Raw genomic sequence first — 21,265 nt, 5'->3', positions numbered from 1 at the left:
TCTATGCCCTTCATAACCTAGACGCCCTCCTACTTTTCCCGTCTTTTTACACCTTACCCCCCACCACGTATCCTTCCACCCAGTGACACTGGCCTTCTGGCCAAGACACTCCACCTCTTGATTTTGTGCTCACCTGCCCGGCTTCCTTTAAGCCCCAACTAAAACCTTATCTTCTACAGGAAGTCTTTCCCAACACCTCAATACCAATGCCTTCACTTTGCTAATTGTTTCCTATTTATCCTGTAGATAGCTTGCTTGTACAAATTTCTTTGCATGTTATCTCCACCATTAGATCATGAGCTCCTTGAGAGCAGTGACTAGCTTCCACCTTTTTTGTTGCGTCCCCAGTACTTAGCACAGTGCCTGGCACATAGTAGGCATTTAATAAATGTTTATTGATTGATTGATCATCACCTTAATCACATCCAGATATCCAAAGCCTGGCAAATTATCCTCAAGACGGGGTTGGCCTTTCCTCTTTGATAATCAAAGCCTAATGCTACAGATAGTTAGCTTAAGGCTCTGCTAATCTTACCCATTCCCAAGCGCCTCTCTGGATTAGCTGCAAATGAATTTGAGTAGACCAAAAGATAGGATTAGGAAGCAAGTTGAGTGTTCTCTGTCCCTCTAGCCCCAGTTCCTGTCTTTATTATGTCTATTGGTCAACAGCAAACCTTGAGTCCTTTTGTGCTATATTTTGGGCAGCAAAAATCTCCCTACATAGCAAGCATTCGTTAAGCACCTACTGTGTGCTAGGCCCTAGAGACAGAAAAGCAAGAATGAACCGTTTCTACGCTCATGACCCTCCTTCCTTGCTTCTCACTCACTTGCTGTCTCTGCCTCCCACTTCCTTCCTCTCTCCCTCTCCCTCTCTCTCATCCCTTTCTCCCTCTCTGTCTCTTACTTTGTATGCGCCCTCCCTATCTCCTCTTTTTCCTCCATCCCTGCATACCTCTGTCTCCCATCCCTACTGTCTCTGTCACTCAATCACTCTTTCCTCTCCACATCCCTTCCTCCCTCATTGTTTCTCTCACTTTCTCCAACCTTCCCTCCTTCTGTCTTTCTCTTCCTAGCATCTACCTCCCAGGGTTGTTGTGAAAATCAAGTGAGATGGTATCTGTAATGTGCTTAGCACAACGCATGCACACAGCAGTCACTTAATAGATGCTTATTCCTTTCCTCCTTCCCTGCCCCAGAGCAGTAGGAAGAGGAGTAAAGTGTCTCTTCTCTGTCTTCTCTCCCCATCTGAGCTGAGCCATGGCCTAAAGGCTGCCAGATCCCCTCCTTTATCCTTACTCCAATTATATTGCTGGCTGCTGAGATACAGGGTTGGGAGCCTCTGGCTAAGGTCAGGAGAGCCACCTTCCACCTCTGCCCCTTCCTGGTACCCCAACATCCGGGCGACAGAGCACTGCTGGGCCTGAATTCCAATCTTGACTCTGGCTTAGAACCTGTGTGTCAAGTCCCTGCCTATCTTTATGCCTCATTTTCCTTCCCTGTAAAATAAGGGACTTTGAGATTACCTCTAATATGTCTCTCAGTTCTAAGCCCAATGATCCTAGCTACTGCAGGTAAAAAGGTCTACACCTGTTCTCCAAAGTTTTAATGTCATGGTTCCAGCCAAACCCCAAAGCCCCACCTCTCAGATTCATTTAAAATTCCCAAGGACTTCCCTATAGGCTTCCCCTCCCACATCCAGTGGAATCTCTTTCTCCTCAAGTGTTGACATCCAAAATAAGTTTTTAAAAATTCCTGATTCAATTTCATCTGTGTGTCTTGTTCCGTGACCTGTGTGGTCACAGCCCCGGTGCCATTCCAAGATTTCTGCCAGATTGTGAGGTGAAAAGCCCTTGGTAATCAGGCCTGAGAATTCAGAGGATATGGCTTGAGCCACATAGAGTGGTTTCCATGGAAACTCATATTTCGAGTTCCAAGCAGGGAATGTAAATGAGTGTTTGAAACCTCACCAGGGTGTGGTTTGGGGACCTTGAGTCCTGTGAAATATCTCCTTAATTCAAACCCATGGAAGAGGAAGAAAGAGAGGAGGACAACCAGTCCTGGTGGACATAATGAATTCATTCCTAGGGCATTCCTAGGGCTTAACCAAGCCTGCCAATCAAATGTTGCATAAGGAGTAGCTTTGGCCCCTGGGACATGCATCAGGACTTGTGTCCTGACATCAGCCTTTAAAACTAAATTCAGTGGAGGGAGGGGAGATAGAGCACATGTAACACCAGTGCTTGGAAGTGCAGGAGAAGAGGAAAGGAGCTGGGTATGGCCAGGCCAAGGAGGTGTGGGATGGTAGTGAGGGAAGAACTGGCAGCCTCCTGTTTGAATAATTATTCTTGCTTCCTAGGTGCTAAGCTCAGTAGTTTCTGCTTTAAGTACTATAGCCATCCTAGTTAGGTCTCCAGACAATATTCAGGTCCTCCAGTCATGTATTAAATCTTTCTTTGGACAAAGAGTACACATCAGGAGAGTCAGCAGTCAAATTAATGATTACTGATGGGCTTTGCGATTCTTCTCACGCCACTGTGCCCTACCACTCCTCAACAACTTAAACAGAATGGGAAGGAGGCTGTTTTGTATCTGTATTTTTTCATGAGTCACCATGACTCAGAAAGTCATCACATGATACATTTTCAGTTTTAAATCTGCCCTAAGACTTTCGGCACAGTCCTCATGAAAGGCAATATGGTAGAGTGAGCAGACAACTGGACTTACAGCTGGGAAGACCTGGGTTCAAGACCCCTCTTCTGACACATACTAGCAGTAAGATCCTGATCAAGTCCCCAGGCAGCAACCTAAGCCTATATACAGAGCCAAGTGCTGCTGTGGATTGGTGGTGAATTTATTCACAGGTCTGGGTAAAAAAAAAAATCTGCATTATCTTTTGAAGTAGAAAGACTGGCCTTGAGTCCCAAGCTCCTTTTACAAAGAGACGAGAGATAGCCTGGTAGGACGAGCTGCAGAAGGGGCAGCTTTGGAGAGAGAGTCTATAAAAGCCCAGCCCAGGCTATGAGGGGGCTGGCCCTCCACCCCCAGAGTTCTGCCTTACCAGGTGCGTGTAGGGAGGAGACAGAAGGAGCTCCCTGTTCCTCGAATTAGCATGTTATTCTCAAAGGGCATAACAAATATTTTAATACTTTTTTTTTCTTATATTTTGAGTTCAGAGCTGTCACCCTTCCTCCCTCCCAACCTCACAGTAATGAAGACCAACATTTGTTGCAGCTTGCACGTGAAACCATACAATGCATACTTCTATACATCTGTTCTTTCTCTGGAGGTGGATAGCATCTTCTTTCATAGGTCCTTTGTAGTTAATTTGAATATTCATATTACTCAGACTAGCTTAGTTGTTCACAGTTACTCTTCAAACAATATTGCTATTACTATATATAACATTCTTTTGGTTCTGCTCATTTCACTCAGCATTATTTCATGCAAGTCTTTCCATGTTTTTTCAAAAATCATTGAGGTCATCACTTCTTACAGCGCAGTACTATTCCATCACAATCATATACCATAACTTGTTCACCCATTCTTCAATGGATGGGCATCCCCTCAATTTCCAGTTCTTTGCCACCACAAAGAGAGCTGCTAGAAATAGTTCAAAACGTGTAAGTTCTTTTCCTTTTTCCCTGATCACCTTGAGAAACAAGCCTAATAGTGGTATTGCTGAGTCAAAGGGTATGCACGCTTTCAGAACTCTTTGGGTGTAAGGTCAGATTGCTCTCCAAAATGGTTAGATCAGTTCACAGTTCCATTCACAGGGTATTAATGTCCCAATTTTCCCACATCCCCTGCAACATTTGTCATTTTCTCTATCGTTTTAGCCAGTCTGATAGGTGTGAGATGATACCTCAAAGTTGTTTTAACTTGCATTTTTCTAATCAATAATAATTTAAAGCATTTTTATATGATTATATATAGCTTTGATTTTTCCTTCAAAAACTGCCTGGTCATATCCTTTGACTATTTAACAGTTGGGGAATGACTCATATTCTTATATATTTGACAAAGTTCTCCATGTATTTCAAATATTAGATCTTAATCTGAGAAACTTTCTACAAAAATTTTCCCCCAATTTTTTCCTTTTCTTCTAATCTTGACTACATTGGTTTTATCTCTACAAAAACTTTTTTAATTTAATGTAATCAAAAATAACCATTATACATCATCTCTATCTTTTTTTATTCATAAATCTGATAGGTAATATGTTCCATGTTCTTCTAATTTCTCATGATATCTCCCTCTATGTCTACGTCATGCATCCATTTTTACTTTATCTTGGTAAATGCTATAAGATATTGACCTATACTTAGTTTCTGCCAGACTACTTTCCAATTTTCCCAACAATTTTTACCAATAGCACATTCTTATCCCAAAATCTTAAATCTTTATGTTTATCAAATATGAGGTTACTATAATCATTCACTACTGCGTATTGTATAACTACACCATTCCACTGATTCACCACGCTATTTATTAGCCAGTATCAGATAATTTTGATAATTACCATTTTATAATATAGTTTAAGATCTGATACTAGTAGACATTTTTTCTTCACATTTTTTATTAATTCTTTTGGTAATCTTGACCTTCATTTTTCCAAATGAATTTTGTCATTGTTTTTCTAACTCAATAGTTTAATTGGGATGGCTCTGAATAAGAAGATTATTTTAGATAGAATTGTCATTTTTATTATATTGGGTTGGTCCTCCCATGAACAATTAATATTTCCCCAATTATTTGAATCTGACTTTATTTGTCTGAAAATGTATTATAACTATGTTTATATAGTTCTTGGGTTTGGCTTCACAGATATGCTCCCAAGTGTTTTATACTGTAGGGTAGCTCGGCAGTACAATGGATAGCGTGCCAGAGTCAGAAAGACCTGAGTTCAAATCCAGCTTCAGACACTTACTAGTTGTATGACCCTGGGCAAGTCACTTAAGCCTGTTTGCCTCAGTTTCCTCATATATAAAATGAGCCAAAAAATGAACTGGCAAACCATTCCAGTATCTTTGACAAGAAAACCCCAAATGGCATCATGAAGAGTTGGACACAACTGAACATTTTATATTGTCTATTTTAAATGAACTCTCTCTTACAATCTCTTCTTGCAGGGCTTTGTTGATAACATACAGAAATGCTGATGATTTGTGCAGATTTATATCCTGCTACTTTGGTAAAATTACTCATTGTCCCAATTAATTTTTTAGTGGAATCTCTAGGATTTTACAAGTATGCTATTATATCATCTGCAAAAAAAAAAAGATACTTTTACTTCCTCATTGCCCATTTTGATTCCTTTAATTTCTTTTTCTTCTCTTGTTGCTATGGCTGGCATTTCTAATATAATATTGAATAATACTGATGATAGTGGGCATCGTTGTTTCACTCCTGATCTTACTGAGAAGGCTTCTAGCTTAGGCCCATTACATTGAATGCTTGCTGATGGTTTTAGGTAGATGCTTCTTATCACTTTAAGGAAAAATCAATTTCTACCTATGCTTTCCAATGTTTTTTACTAGGAATGAGTGTTGTAGTTTATCAAACACTTTTTCTTTATCTGGTGATATAATATTATTTTTGTTGCTTTTGTTATTGACATAATCAATTATGTTTATCATTTCCTTATGTTAAATCATCCCTGAATTCTTGGTATAAATCCCATTTGGTCATAATGCATAATCTTTGTGATATATTGTTATTGTTGTGTTAATGAAATTGGCCTGTAATTGTTTTCTCCATTCCTGCCCGTCTGGTTTAGATATCAGCACTCTATTTGTTTCATAAAAGGAGTTCGGTAGGACTCCTTCTTTGCCTGTTATTCCAAATAACTTATTTGTATTGGAATTAGTTGATCTTTAAGTGTTTGGTAGAATTCTCTTGTAAATTCATCTGGTCCTGATGCCTTTTTTTTCTTAAGAAGCTCATTTATGGCCTGTTCAATTTATTTTTCTAAAATATGCTTATTTAAATGTTCTATTTCCTCTTTTATTCATCTGTGTAGTTTGTATTTTTGTAAGTATTGTTCCATTTCACTGAAACTGGTAAACTTACTGGCATATTGGGCAAAATAACTCCTAATAACTGCCTTATTTTCCTCTTCATTACTAGTGTGTTCACCCTTTTCATTTTTGATACTAATGATTTTGTTTTCTTCTTCTCTCTTTTTTAAAAATCATATCAATCAATGGTTTATCTATTTTATTGATTTTTTCATAAAACCAACTCCTAGTTTTATTTACTAATTCAATGATTTTCTTACTTTCAGGTTTATTAACCTTACCTTTAATTTTCAAGATTTCCAATTTGGTGTTTAATTGAGGATCTTAAACTTGTTCTTTTTCTCCTTTTTAAATTGCATGCCCAATTCATTGATCTGCTCTTTCCCTATTTTATTGATGTAAGCATTTCGAGTTATGAATTTTCTTCTGATTATTCTTTTGCTGAATTCCATAAGTGTTTGGTATGTTGTCTCATTATTATTATTCTCTTTAATTTAATTCTCTAAATAATTTATTGTTTCTATGACTCTTTGGCCCACTCATTCTTCAAGATTAGGTTATTTAGTCTCCAATTAAATTTAATCTGTGTTTCCATGATCCTTTATTAAATGTAGTTTTTATAGCATTGTGATCTGAACAGGATGTATTTAATATTTCTGCTTTTCTGCCCTTAATTATAAAGTTTTTATGCCTTAATATATGGTCAATTTTTGTAAAAGTGCCATGTACTATTAAGAAAAAGTATATTCCTTTCTATTCCCATTCCGTTCTCTCCAGATAGCTATCATGTCTAGCTTATCTAAGATTCTATTCATCTTTGGTTAGGTTTATCTAGTTCTCAGAGGGAAAGGTTGAAGTCCCCCAATATTAGAGTTTTGCTATCTATTTCTGCCTATAGTTCCTTCAGTTTTTCCTTTATAAATTTGGGTGCTATGACATTTGATACATATATATCTACTATTGATGTTACTTCATTATCTATGGTACCTTTTAACATGATGTCGTTTTTCTTCTTATTTCTTTTAATTAAAGATCATTTTCCCATATAAGAAGTAAATAGTTTAACCTTATTAAATCCCTTATAATTAATCTTGCGTATTTACCTTCTTATGTTTCTCCTGATTCTTGCAAGTCAAACTTTCCATTCAGTTCTGGTCTTTTCCTCAAGAATGCCTGAAAGTCCTTTAATTCATATAATAATCAATTTTTTCCTTGCAGAATTATATTCAGCTTTGTTGGGTAGGTTATTCTTGGTTGCGAACCCAGCTCCTTTGCCCTTTAGGATATCATATTCCACGTCCTTCAGTCTTTTAATGTAGAAGCTGCTAAATCTTGTGTTATTCTGACTGTAGCTCCACAGTATTTAAATTGTTTCTTTCTAGCTGCTTATAGTACTTTCTCCTTGACCTGGGAGCTTCAAAACTTAGCTATAATGTTCTTGTGTGTTTTCATCTTGGAATGTCTTTCAGGTGATAACTGGTGGCTTTTTTTTTTGAATTTCTATTTTCTATGTTTCAATTTCTATTTGAAGTATAGCATCTAAACTCTTCTTTTCAGGTAGTCCAAAAATTCTTGTGTTATCTCTCCTCAATCTGTTTTCCAGGTCAGTTGTTTTTCTAATGAGATATTTCACATACTCTTCTATTTTTTTCATTCTTTTGATTTTGTTTTATCTATTTCTTGATATCTTATGAAGTCATGAGCTTCCCCTTGCCCAATTCTAATTTTGAAGGAGTTATTTTCTTCAGTAAGTTTTTGGATCTCTTTTTCCAATTGGTTGACTTTCTTCTCATAATTTTCTTTATTTTCTTGCCTTACTCATTTATTTTTTCCAATTCTTCTTCAATCTTTCTCATTTAATTTTTAAACTCCTTTTTAAACTCTTCCAAAAATTATGTATTTGGGCTTGTGACCACTTTACATTGTTCTTTGAAGCTTTACAAATAGCTGTTTTGACTTCATTGTCCGATTGTGAGTTCTCTATGATTTCTCTATCACCATAGTAACTATCTATGATCACATTCTTGGTCTATTGTTTCCTCATTTTTAAGGGTCTATTTCTTGATGTTAACTTTATGTTAAGGTTGAGCTCTGCTACCAGGGGATAAGGGCATAAGGTCTCAGAGCATAATAAATATTAAAGGGATAAGAGTAATACATGGGAATAACATTTAAAATGGTACAGGGTGTGGACTATGCAAGATTTCTCATGAAACATGACTATAATGAAAAAAGTCACTATCTCATAAAAGACCATAATCAGGTAATAAAACATACTATAAAGAAATAAGAGATGCATACATGATGACAATAACCAAACGTATCATTTGAAGTACATAATAATGAGATAAAGATAAATCAAGAACAATTATAAAATAAATAATTGATTTGGTAAAAGAACAGAAGACCAGGGGCAGGTAGGGAGCCCCACAGCAGGTAGAGCACAAGACCTGGAGCCAGGAAGGCCTGAGTTCAAATTTGACCTCAGATACTTCCTAGCAGTGTGACCCTCTCATTTTTCACCTCCCATACTCCTCTGGCAACCACAAATGAAGCAGGGAATTGCATTCTGTTTTATCCCTTCTTTACTGAATCTCAGTGTTTCCCACCAGTAATCCTCCCTTATTGTGACTGGTCAGAATACCCTTCAACTCTCACTTTGTCCCACCTGGTTCCCAGCCTTTGTTCTCAGCTTCTTCCAGAGAACACAGCTGATTATTGGAAGGTTTCTGATTATTGCTAGCTTGAGTGTTTATTATACTTGATTATATCCATAAATTCCATGGCCATTTACAATAAATTGGTGAATCACCCATTTGAAGGTTCTTCATTGGGGGAGCCATGGAAGTGGGGCATCCATAAGTCAGAATAAATAGATGTTGCATTTTTCATCATTTTGGAGGATATTCCAGATCAAATCTTACATTAAACCTGGAATCAGCTAATCACTGGAAGGCTCAGGAAAGAGCAAGATATGAGAAGGGGAAAGATTAGGCTACCCAAAAGTAGCTGAGGTGCCATCTGGTGGCCTCTCCCCTTACAACGCCATCCCTCTTCTCACACTGGACACCAACAACTAGCAGATCACAGGATGAGAAGAGGTCAAACCAAGAGGGAGGATGAGGTCAAATAGTGCCTTTTGCATGCAGCTCTAGGTCCAGCTATTCAGCCACAGCCAGTCCAAAATGCTCCTCTTCCTCATAACCAGGACCAATTACACTAGTCTGTCCATGCTCCAAAGTCTTTCAAAGGTATTTCCATTACATGTAATCATTACACCTTTCCCAGAAGCAGTTTCTCCAAACTCTTCTACATGGGGAATTGCATCAGCAACACTCTGTGCGTGCTCCTAACAAGCTGGACTCAGTGGCCAGCCTCTGATTACATACAGAAATACTAATTGGAGGGGAGGAGAGGCACATTAAGTCCAGAATTTTCAAAACATTCATAAGAGAATTTCAGTTCTGCCACTTTACTAATTGTGTGATTCTGAGCAAGTCACTTCCCACTCTGGGTCTCAGTTTGTAAAATGAAGTCATTGGGCCAGATGATCTCCAAAGTTCCTACCATTTACATAAAACCTGTTATCCTTTCTCTTGACCCAAAGACCAACTTGCCAATACAGAAAGAACCTTGGCAGAACACATAGATTCAATAGACGTGTTAGCTATATGTGTATATAACTCTAGAAAGTTTGGGTGGTGTCATCGGTGAGTTTGGAAGAGGTTGTTAAATAAGCCAACCTGGGGGCAGCTAGGTGGTGCAGGGGATAGAGCACCGGCCCTGAAGTCAGGAGGACCTGAGTTCAAATCCGGCCTCAGACCAAACACTTGACACTCACTATCCATGTGTGACCCTGGGCAAGTCACTTAGCCCCACTTGCCAGATAAATAAATAATCCAACCCCCAAATTCCTATTGGAATTACAGCAGAATATAATTTGCCCCTTTAGGGCAAAGACTCATTCTTGCCTTTGTAGTGCCGGTATATAAGAGGTAGGTGATTAATAAGTACTTATCAATTGGGTTAGCGATTGAACTTGTGATTTCATTGCATAGGCCAGTTCCTGGATGAGGACATGAGATCAGACTAGAGTATTAAGACGCTGACTTGCTCAAGGTCACATAGCCAGTCTATGTGAGAGGCAGGACTTGAGCCCATGTCTGCCTGGCTTTAGCCATGCTGCTTGCTGACTGGGTGCTTGAACCACATCTCGGTCCCTCTGCGAGATTTCCTCCCAGAAGTGGCCCAGCCTTCCATAGAGGCTCATGGAAACCAAAAATGGGCCCAGGTCTGTCCTCTCCTTCCCCTCAGCCCTTGAGGGGGCTTTCATAAAGAACCGTAGTCCAGAAAGAAGGGACAAGAAGGGTACAGAAAGGGCATCAAGGTAAGGTAAAGGAAGGTAAGCTCTCAGGATCCCAGAAGATGGCTGGAGGAAAGACTGTGTGGGTGGTTGGGATGAGAGAACTTTTTGTTACCAGCAGGTGGCGACAAAGGATATGAGTTGGAGGTGGAAGGCTCCAGGAGACAGACGAATCCATTAGTTATCCTGTATCTATCCACGCAATGCTCTAAAAATTCACAGAAACATTTTTGTTCCCTTTGTGTTGAGTATTTCATAGAAAAAGATGAAAGGCACAGTAATGCACTATTTGTTGATGGAGCTGTGAATGGGTCCAGCCATTACAATTTAAAACTAAATGCCAAAAAAAAAAAAAAAATGAGACTATCGCCAAAGAGCTCCATGGCAGAGGGAAAGGGCCCAGAGGTTTCAGAGGATGCGCAGCAGCACCAAACCATGAGAAACAAAGTCGGTGCCCTTAACTGGGGAACAGCTGAGCAACGAGCAAATCGTGCCATATTCTTTCACTAGGAGGAAACACAGATAGGAGAGATTTAGAGAAACCTGGAAGGACGGGGCAAAATGAACTGAACCGCGAGGGAAAACTGACACAAAGACCACAGGAATGCAAAGGAAAACGGCTTTGAGAGCTTGCAAAATTCTATTCAATGCAGCAATTAATTGTGATTTAAAACATGAGGAAGCAGACAGGTGACGGGCTAGAAGTACAGACCTGTCGTGGTTCTTCGGCCGTTTCAGTTGCGTCAGACTCTTTGTGACCCCGTCTGGGGTTTTCTTGGAGAAGATTCTAGAGTGGTTTATCATTTCCTTCACCAGCTCATTTTACAGATGAGGAAATGAGACAAACAGAGTGAAGTGACTTCCCCAGGGTCACACAGCCAGTAAGCATCTGAGGTCAGATTTGAACTCAGGACTAGTGCTATCTATTGCACCACCTTAGCTGCACCCAGAAGTACAGAATATGACATCAGTTTTCAGACACGGCCAACATATTACCTTGTTTTGTTTGATTATGCTAATTTATCACAAGAGAGAGCTTCTCTTTGGGGTGGAGAAGGGTAAATTAGTAAATGGTGATAGAGATACAAAAGAGAAAGAAAAGGAGTGTCAGTAAAGGATTTAAAAACACAGAAAGCAAAGTTCAGAAAGGCATGCAGAGAATTTTTGGACTTTTATATTGAAAGTAATATGTATTATTTCTTTCAAGGAGAAAAATAAAAAAGAGGATTGTATATGAAACTGAACATGTGTTACATATCTGTTTCGGAAGGAGGATGGGGAGAGGAGGAAAGAAGGAGGAGGAGGGGAGGGGAGGGAGGGGAGAGAGGCCTTCCTTAAGACATGGAGAATAAGTTGGGAGCAGAGCCCAGCCCCAGCACCCCCCTACATGATACCTTTCCCAAGAGCCATGAGTTAGTCTCTCTCCTGTTAAAATTACCTTGTGTTTACTTTGTATGAAGTCCCACGTGTACATATTTGCAGTGCATACACCTCTGGCCCTACTCTGCCATCTGTCATGGCCTCGAGCCCCCATCAGCTACTTGCTGACAGTGAGTAGCAGCCCAGTTCCATTTATCCATTGACTATGGGTGAGCTTTTAGAAAGGGATATTTGCTTCCAACACATAGCAAGAGCAAAGTGAAAACCACCCCCAACACCCAGAGAGCATTCTCCCTTCTTTCTCTCACTTCAGTGTCTGGGGGGGAAGTGGGCTCCCTCTCAGCTCAGCCTCTATATAGCCCTGATCCCACCAAGGTCATGTCCAGATAAAGCATGACTGCAGGATAGGGCCTTACTTCCTCTATCCCTGGGCTTGATCCCGAAGGTCACCCCCTTGCTCCTCTCCGAAAAAATGCTGAGCTGGTTGCTGGAACACCAGGATGTAGCTCTCCCTTTACCTAAAATGGAAACACAAGTGTTTAATCGGGGAAATAACCCAGGATTGTATTCCCAGGACCACATGATGGCCTTGGTGGAAAGGGCCCCAAGCCTCTTCCCTTAGAGCTAGGGGCAGTAAGGTGGCCCGGTGAACAGAGCACCTGGCCTGGAGTCAGGAAGGCCTGAGTTTAAATCCAGCCTCAAACACTTACTAGCTGTGACCCTGGGCAAGTCTCTTACCCTCTGTTTTGCCTCAGTTTCCTCATCTGTAAAATAGGAATAACAACAGCACCTCCCTCCCAGGTTTGTGGTGAGGATCAAATGAGATTATAATTGTAAAGTACTTAACAGGGCTGCCAGGTGGGGCAGTGATTAGAGCACCAGCCCAGGAGTCAGGAGGACCTGAGTTCAAATCTAACCTCAAACACTTACTAGCTATGTGACCTTGGCCAAGTCACTTAATGCTGATTACCTTTAAAAAAAATCTTAATTAAAAAAATGCTCAGCACAGTGCCCGGCACATAGTAAGCACAACAGAAATGCTGGCCATTAGGTGTTTTCACAGCATTGTCTCTCACTGGATGACATCATCAGAGTCTAACAGATCTGCCAAGAACACAGCTAAAAAGAAAGGAGTCTGGCTGAGGTTTTTTCAAAGACACACCCAGCTCTGGCTACACAGACAATTAAAAAAAACCTGCCCCCAACCACCCGGCTGGCACACCAGCAGTAGCTAGGGGATGTGTCATCCCAGCTCTGCGGCCGGCGGACTCCTCAGCGTCTCCAGACATGGGGCGGGGTGGAATGGGGCCACGCTGGTTCATTTTGGACACGTTCCAGTCCTTCTTATACATTGTTTTTTTTCCTTTTTCTTTTTATTAATTTATTTTGATTTATCAACAATCACTTCCATATGCTTTTGAGTTGAAAATTTTTCTCCCCCTTCCTCCCCCCCACCCTCCCCAAGACGGCACACAATCTGATATAGGCTTTACATTTACACTCCTATTAAACATATTTTCACATTAGTGAAGTTGTAAGTAAAAATTAAAACCAACAAGAGGAACCATCAGAAAGATGAAACTTTCCATTTTATGGGAGAGTTCATCCCATTCACATTCACAGTTATGATTACTATCTGTGTCTTTTTCTCCATCCTTTTTCTACCCCATTTATGCTTTTCTTTCTCCTTTTTCCTTTCCCCCTTCACTAGTGTTTTGCTTTTGACCACCGCCTCCTTCAGTCCCTTCCCCCTTTTATTATCCCTTTCCCTTTTCTTCCCCTTTAGTCTTACTGCTGCTTCCCCCCTTCTTTCCCTCCCTTTTCTTTCCCCCTCCCTTTTCTTTCCCCTTTTCCCTCCTACTGCCTATAGGGCAAGTTAGATTTCTATACCTAACTGATTATGTTATGCCCTTCTTGAGCCAAATCTGATGAGAGTAAGGTTCAAACAATGCTCCCCCCTCCCTTCTTTCCCTCTGCTGTAATAGGATTTTGTGTCTTTTCCTGTAATGTAATTTACCCTTGTCTGCCTCCTCCTTTCTCAGTACATTTTCTAAGATCAGATTGATCCACTTATTTGGATCCATTTAACCCACTTGATTAGATTTTTTTTTTTTATCATTACATCAAAGTCAACTAATATCCACCCTCTTATGTATACTCCTTTAACAAGGTGTAATAACAATACAGTTCTCAAGGGTTGCAAGTCTCATATTCCCTTGTAGGGGTTTAAACAGCCCCCCCCTTATTAACAACATATTGTATCTTTCTGTCCCATTTACCTTTTTAAGTCCTTCTTGAGTCCTGTACTTGAAGATCAAATTTTTTGTCGAGCTCTGGTCTTTTCATCAGGCAGGTTTGAAGTCCCTATTTCATTGAATATCCATCTCCTCCCCTGAAAAATCATGCTCATTTTTGCTGGGTAATTGATCCTTGGCTGCATTCCAAGCTCCTTTGCCTTACGGAATATCATGTTCCATGCCCTGCGGTCTTTTAATGTAGAAGCTGCAAGGTCCTGTGTAATCCTGACTGTGGTTCCATGATATTTAAATTGTTTCTTTCTGGCTGCTTGCAGCACCTTCTCTTTCATCTGGTAATTTTGGAATTTTGCTATTATATTTCTTGGCATTGTCAATTTGGGATCTCTTTCAGGTGGTGATCGGTGATTCTTTCTATGGTTATTTTCCCTTCTGGTTCTAGGACTTCCAGGCAGTTTTCCTTTATGATTTCCTGAAAGATACTGTCCAGGCTCTTTTCTTCATCATGATTTTCAGGTAGTCCAATAATTTTTAAATTGTCTCTCCTGAGTCGGTTATTTTACTGATGAGGTATTTTACATTTTCATCTATTTTTTCATTTTTTTGTTTCTGTTTGACTGATTCTTGCTCTCTCATAGAGACATTAGTTTCCATTTGTCCAATTCTAGTTTTTAACAGATTGTTTTCTTCTGTTAGTTTTTGTACTTCCTTCTTCAACTGGCCAATTGTGTTTTTTAGGGACTTGTTTTCTTCAGTGTATTTTTTTTCCAATTGGCCAATTGTATTTTTGAAGGACTCTTTTCCTCTCTCATTTGGCTATTAAAATCCTTCTTGAGCTCTTCTAAGAAGGCTTTTTGGGCTTCAGACCAGTTCATATTCCCTTTTGTTGTTGCAGATGTGGGTTTGTTGACAATGTTGTCCTCTTCAGAATTTCTGTCTTGATCTTCACTCTTCTCATAATATGAATCTATGGTATGTTTCTTTTTACTCATGGTGTTTCTTTATTCCCTGGCCTTTAAAGAGATTGAGCTCTCCTGCTGGGGAACAGAGGGCACTGACCCAAGCTTCTTGTGTTGGGAGCCTAGGTCTTGGTCACTGGCTTTGTGTGCTGGGGCCTCTTATGCTGGGAATTGGAGGCTGTAGGTTTCTGGCAGCTTACCTCGTGTTGGGCTGGAATCAGCAAGGCTGGAACTTTCAGGCAATTCTAGGTTGCCTGCTTTTCCTTTCCTTTAGCTTTCTTCAGCTCCTTTTAGATGGGTGCTGCAGGGTGTTTATCTGCCTTGTGGGGGCCCCTGCAGTGTTGTCTCCCTCGTTTCTGCTAATGCACCGGGAGAGTCCTTTGCAGTCGAGTGCCGAGGCTCCTGGTGGTTTTCTGAGCTGGTTTCCACTGGTTCCCATGCCCTCACTGAGGCACTCGGAGGTCCAGGTGTTGGTGTTTCCCTGCTCTACCACCTGGGCTTCAGGATTTCTTCACAATTGGAGGCTTCAGGGCTCCTACAGCTCACCTGGTGCTGGGTTGGAATCAGCAAGACTGGGGCTTTAGGAAGCCTTTAGGTTGCTTTCTTCACCTCCATTCAGATGAATGCCGCAGGGTACTTGTCCGCCTGGGGCCCCTTGTAGTTCTGTCTCCCTCATTTTTGCTGAGGCACTGGGAGACCCATTTGCTGGGCTGCTGCACTGCTGGGCTGCTGCACTGCTGCTCCTCGTCTTTCTTCTAGTTCAGCTGTTCCAGGGTTTTTTCTTTGGGGTGATATTTTCTGGGTTTTCAGAGGTTGATGGGGAGAGTGAGAGTGACTACCTTTTCACTCCGCCATCTTGGCTCTCTTATGCATTGTTTCCTCTGACTGAGTGGAAGCTTCTGGAGGGCAGGGATTGTTTTGTGCTTGTCTTCGCATCTCTGACTCCTATCCCAATGCCTGGCTTGGCAAATTTAATACACATTTCTTGATTCATTGCTTAATTGACCGTGTCCAGGCGGCACCATAGTGCACAGAGCGCTGGGCTTGGAATCAGGAAGACTCGTCTTCATGAGTTCCAATCTGGTATCAGCTAGTTACTAGCTATGTGACCTTGGGGTATATGTGGCATTCAGGGAGGCCTAGCACCTCTGGTGTGAGGATTTCCTGCTCCTATAACATTGGTGTCTACCTGCCACCCAACTCTCACCTGTAGCCCCAAGAAGCTGTAGAATGCACAGCACCCGTATCCCAGTAAACCATCTAAGCAGACGAGCTAAATCAGGTTGAAAGTAGCCAAGAGGCCTCAAATCCATTGGCGCATTAGGTGAGGCGTCTACCCCAAGCACGTGAAGACTTCCCTGGGGAAATGAGCAGATGAGAACAATCTGTTCCATGAAGAAGGTTGAATCGGGCTCTGTGGAGCACTTAGAGCTTGGTCTGACATAGAAGTTGCCAACGTCATCCAATGCATCCCAGGTCATGGCCAGCCATTCTGACTTTCATCTTGCCCCTGATGACTCTGGAAGAGAAAGTGAGGCTGATGACTGGGCAGCTCTGCCTCACTTAAATCCAACTCATGTACAACTCAAGATATCACCCCATGATGTCATTGTCCTCTGAAAATGAAAGACAAACAAGACCCTGGACAAGTCACTTCACCCTGTTTGCCTCAGTTTCCTCATCTGTAAAATGAGCTGAAGAAGGAAATGGCAAACCATTCCAGCATCTCCGTCAAGAAAACCCCAAAATGGGGTCATGAAGAGTCAGAAACGACTGAACAGCAACAAAGATTCCATTCCATCAAAGGCAAAGATCTCACCTTTTGCGGGAGGGGGAGGGAATGGGAGATTGCATCCCCAACCTCTGTACCATGCTGTGGAAGCATATTACAAACTTCTTTTTTATTCCAACTGAAATAATAAGTAAATGTTTCTTTATCTAGAGTCTTTCCCAGGTTTTTCTCTTTAGGAAAATGTGTAAAAGGAAAAAAAAAACCAAAAGTCTAGGAAAATGGATTAAGGGAGGTAAACAAACTTAGAACCAATTTAGAAATTCCTCCTAAGATCAAGCCCCGCCCCCCTGAAGAGACTGGCATTATGGCCCACCTGAGGGTAGTCCCCTCTTTTCGTTTTCAGAAAGGATTAGGGTAGATCACTGTGAAGTCTCTGATTCCTCCTGGAGAACCCTAGAGGGGAGGGGTCGCAGAAGAAACTGAATAGTGTCTAATGGCAATTTTTTCTACTAGAACATCCACCCCAAACTGTATTTTAACACACTCTGGTCTTTTCTTTGTTGAAGATTCCTTATAAATGTTACCTCAGATTGTCTTGGGGTAGACAGATACCCAAGGGCCTGGGGATACATTGTCAACTTGGACATTTTTCTCTCTCAGATGGAAATGCTTGATTCAGAATACTATTCATGTGAAGTTTATAAAATTGCCAAGTTTCTGGCAAATCTGTGCCTGAAATGCAGGATATAACGTTGGCCTTTTCTTTGCTCTTCAACAATGGGAAGGAGACGGTGAAGAACACAGCCCTGCCTCATCCTTTCCATGAGTTCCCTTCCCCTAGAGCCGTAACTAGGACTTCCGTACTCAGGGCAAGCAGCAAGAAGCCGGCCCCTAGTTAGAAGGTATAAGGCATGGCACCATGCTAGCTAGGGTGGGGAGAAAAAGACCCTGGGAGATCACAGTAGGGATGGGATGAGCTCACCCCAGGGTAGTATCCAAGGGTTTACCACTCTGACTCATTATTCTAGCTAATCTCTGTTGTTTCTGTATAGAAGAAGGATCACAGATTCTGTCATCACCCTCTATGTGTGGCACTGGAGGACATTTCCCTTTATTCCAACTACACTACAAATCTTCCTGCCTTTTCTCTGAAGGGAATCAAGCATAAGCTAAGAAAATGATGAAGAGTGGCCTCTAACAAAGTGAAGATTTTCTTTAAAAGGCCTTGAGAGGTGTGTTATTCCATTAAACTGCCTGCAAGCCCATCACACAGCTTGATGGCCCTAAGCTAGCTAACCTCTCTCATCAGAGGCCTTTTCCAGTCTCATCACTTCTCCCCAAGTGGACTGTTTTCCTACTGTTTTCACAATGGGCTTTTATTCCTAAACAGCTGCACAATCTATTTAGGAAATAAAGGCTCACTTCCCCTATGAGATTCTAAATGTGGGCTTCCAGGGATTTATTTTAGAAACTGGAAATGTTTTCTGTATGCCTGTGTCCAGCTGGATGATTATAAGGGAAACAGTATAGTGGTATAATGAGGGGTAGCTAGGTGGTGCAATAGATAGAACACTGGGCTTGGATTCAGGAAGACTCATCTTCGTTTGTTCAGATCTGGCCTCACACACTTTCTAGCTGTGTGACTCTGGGTGAGTCACTTCAGCCTATTTGCCTCAGTTTTCTCATCTGTAAAATGAGCTGGATGAGGAAATAGCAAACCCCTCCGGTATCTGCCAAGAAAATCCCAAATAACACACAACTGAATAACAACTATGATGACTTTTCCTTTTATCAAACCTATTTTTTAAATCTTCTTTTCCTCTTGTAAGATCTCTGCTTTAAGGTCTCCTCCCCTGGGGCCAAGAAGAACAAGGTTAATGCTTCTTGCAACCTATCCATGACACTTCGACATTACTCCTCTTGTTAGAGTCTATGATCCAGCCTCCTCACTTTTCCACACACAGGGTTCTCCATCCCCCATTCCCAGGTCTTATATACTGGTGGCCAGGAATGCCCTCCTCCTCACCCTCACCTTTTGGAATCCCCAATCTCGGTCAAGACCCAGCTTACTTTAAGCCCCTTCCACATTAAAACAACCAAAATTCCCTTTCCTGATCCCCTGAGCTTCTTGTGGGATCCCCAAAACTTGGGGGACTCAGGGTACTCACCTCTGTTTGCTCTGGAGCCACTCCTTTACCGCGTTTGGTCCTTGGGGAGCCTGACTTATCAAAAGGGGACATGCACAGGACTAAAATGGCACCTGCCCGGACTGAAAGATTGTTCAGTTTTCAGTGGGAGCGTTTACCCCTTGGAAATCTTCGAATACTCCAAAGCAGGGGTTTTGTTTTTTATTTCGTCGATTATCTAAACTTCAGAAAGTAATGGAAAAAATGTTGATAATTCAGATACAATACGATACAATACAATATGATACGATATGATACAATATAATATAATGTAACGAACGTAACCTCTGTCCCAAAGCCCATTGGTATCCCTATGGTGGAAACACAAGCCCTGCCCTGCATGAAGGGCTGGGCAGAATAGGTGACAGACAAGAACTTCAGTTCTCAACCATTCCCACCTTTGGGGACTCTTCAAACAAGAGTCCCCGCTTTGAGTCCTTTTCAAGGCTCTCCAAGTGAGAGTCTTTGTCAAGCCTGCTTCTAGTTTTGAGAGAGAAAATGGAGGAGGCCAAGGCCACAGCAGGTTACTGAAGGAGAAGACTTGGGAAGACTTGAAGACGTGTGGCTTAATGAATCCATCTCACTTCTCCCTAGCTCTGCGCTGCCTTGGCTTTCACCAATAAGGAGAGAGTCCCACAGCAATGGGCTTTGGGACAGGGGTTGCATCATATAATACATTATGTCATATACATGTATATAATAAATTATTATGTAGTAGCAATATTAATGATATGTTATAATATAATAAGATAATGTTCAATAATCTGGAATTTAGTATAGTGCCTGGCACATTGTAGGTGCTTAATAAATGTTGATTGGTTGACTCTGACTCTTCCCTTAGCTCCCGCCCTGATGTTGCTGCTGCTGCAGCACTCTGATAGACGCTACTAACTACCTTCTCACTAAGAGCCTTCCCAGACCTTTGGTGCTCACAAGGCCAATGCTAGAGGAAGAAGAGACAAAGGGCAGCTAGGGACCCCAGGGACAAGCCCAGTTGGTTGGATTCCACACTCCATGCGGGCAGTCACCATTATGTCGAGTCCCCTGGGAAGCCCCAGACTATGCTGTGGAAACTGCTGCCCTAGAACATCAAATGTAAAATGTCAGTGGGAGGTGGTGGTGGTAGTAGTGCTGGTGCTGATGGTGCTGGTGCTGGTGGTGCGGGTGCTGCTGGTGGTGGTGGCAGTAGTGGTTCGTTTTTGAAGAGGATCAGTGTCATCACAGGTGATGACTTGCTTTTGAATTGGATTTAAGTGAGGCAGAGTTGCGCAAAATCGTTGGTCTCATTGTTTCGTCCGGAGGCGTGCTGTCCAGTGGCAGCAGGAAAGTCAAGATGACTGGTGATGGACATCTTAGAGACCGCAGCTCCTGCCTCTTGCCCCACACTGGGCAGTCCCCTTCCTCTCTACTTACTCTGGGCAGCTCTTTAAGACTGTGAACTAGAGAGCAAGAACTGACAGGCTTTGGTGGGGGCGGTTTCCTCACCTAGTCTAAACCTCTCACCTTACAGATGAGGAAACTGAGGCTGAGAGATATTAACCAGCATGCCCTAGGTGCCTGGTACACAATAGGTGCTTAGTAAATGTTTCCTGGCTGAACTGATACTGGTAGTAAATGTGAGAACCCAAACCCATGCCCTTTGCCCCCAGATTCAATGCCTTTGCCAGCACAATCTGTTGCCACTGCCCCCCTCTCCTTTCCCCTCCCCCATCTTCTCTCTCCATCCCACTCCCTCTCCACTTCTTTCTCCCCCTCTCTCTTCACTTTCCCTTTCTCCCTCCTCTCTAATGTGGCACTAATGTGCCTTCTTACATATGCAAATGTGAGCTTTCAGGTTTAAATATAGTAACCACTCTTTCCCGAGTAGAACACTTTACAGTTTACAAAGCACTGTCTCACATGCCTTAATTCACTTGAGATTCCAGATCTTTTCTATGAAAATGAAGAACTTTTATAACTCCTCGGCCCAGCAGTCCCTCATTCCCACCCCCACACAAAGACTCACATGGGCTGGAAACATCCTCAGGGCTGACCCATAGCCCTTGAAGAGCAGACTATGTGGCCTCTGACACTGTACCTGGGCTCTCAGAACCTCTCTCTGGTTCTCTCCACTGAACCATGAACTTCCAGCAGTCTCTCCTGTTTCTCCTTTCCCCATCAATCAAACGCAGGGCACGGTGAGAGTGATACAGGGGGAAAACAGCAGACTTGGGTGTGAATCCTCACTAGCTGGATCACCTTGGAGAAAGTCCCTTTCCCCATCTGCACCTCAGATGGTCAGCTTCCTCACCTGCAAAATAAAGCTTAGATGAGATGAATTGTAGGGACAGAGGGATAGAGCATAGCAGAGTCAAAAGAACACCAGATTCAAAC

At 41.9% G+C, this 21,265-nt stretch overlaps 1 long non-coding RNA gene across 1 annotated transcript in view; it reads right to left on the bottom strand.

Annotated features, from left to right (window-relative positions):
• Window positions 1–21,265, bottom strand: part of LOC110195413 (uncharacterized) — a 62,753-nt gene that overhangs the window by 4,764 nt on the left and 36,724 nt on the right. The window contains exons 2-4 of the long non-coding RNA XR_002320890.2: window positions 20,970–21,182; window positions 18,875–19,075; window positions 12,177–12,278 (exon numbers count right to left, since the gene is read on the bottom strand). This is a non-coding gene — a long non-coding RNA (uncharacterized LOC110195413). The remainder of the gene's footprint in view (window positions 1–12,176; window positions 12,279–18,874; window positions 19,076–20,969; window positions 21,183–21,265) is intronic.

Source organism: Phascolarctos cinereus, unplaced genomic scaffold (assembly GCF_003287225.1).
Source record: "Phascolarctos cinereus isolate Bilbo 61053 unplaced genomic scaffold, phaCin_HiC Scaffold_9;HRSCAF=440, whole genome shotgun sequence".
Classification (NCBI taxonomy): Eukaryota; Metazoa; Chordata; class Mammalia; order Diprotodontia; family Phascolarctidae; genus Phascolarctos; species Phascolarctos cinereus.
The sequence above is the reverse complement of the archived record's forward strand: the minus strand, read 5'-3'. Positions and strand labels throughout refer to the sequence as shown.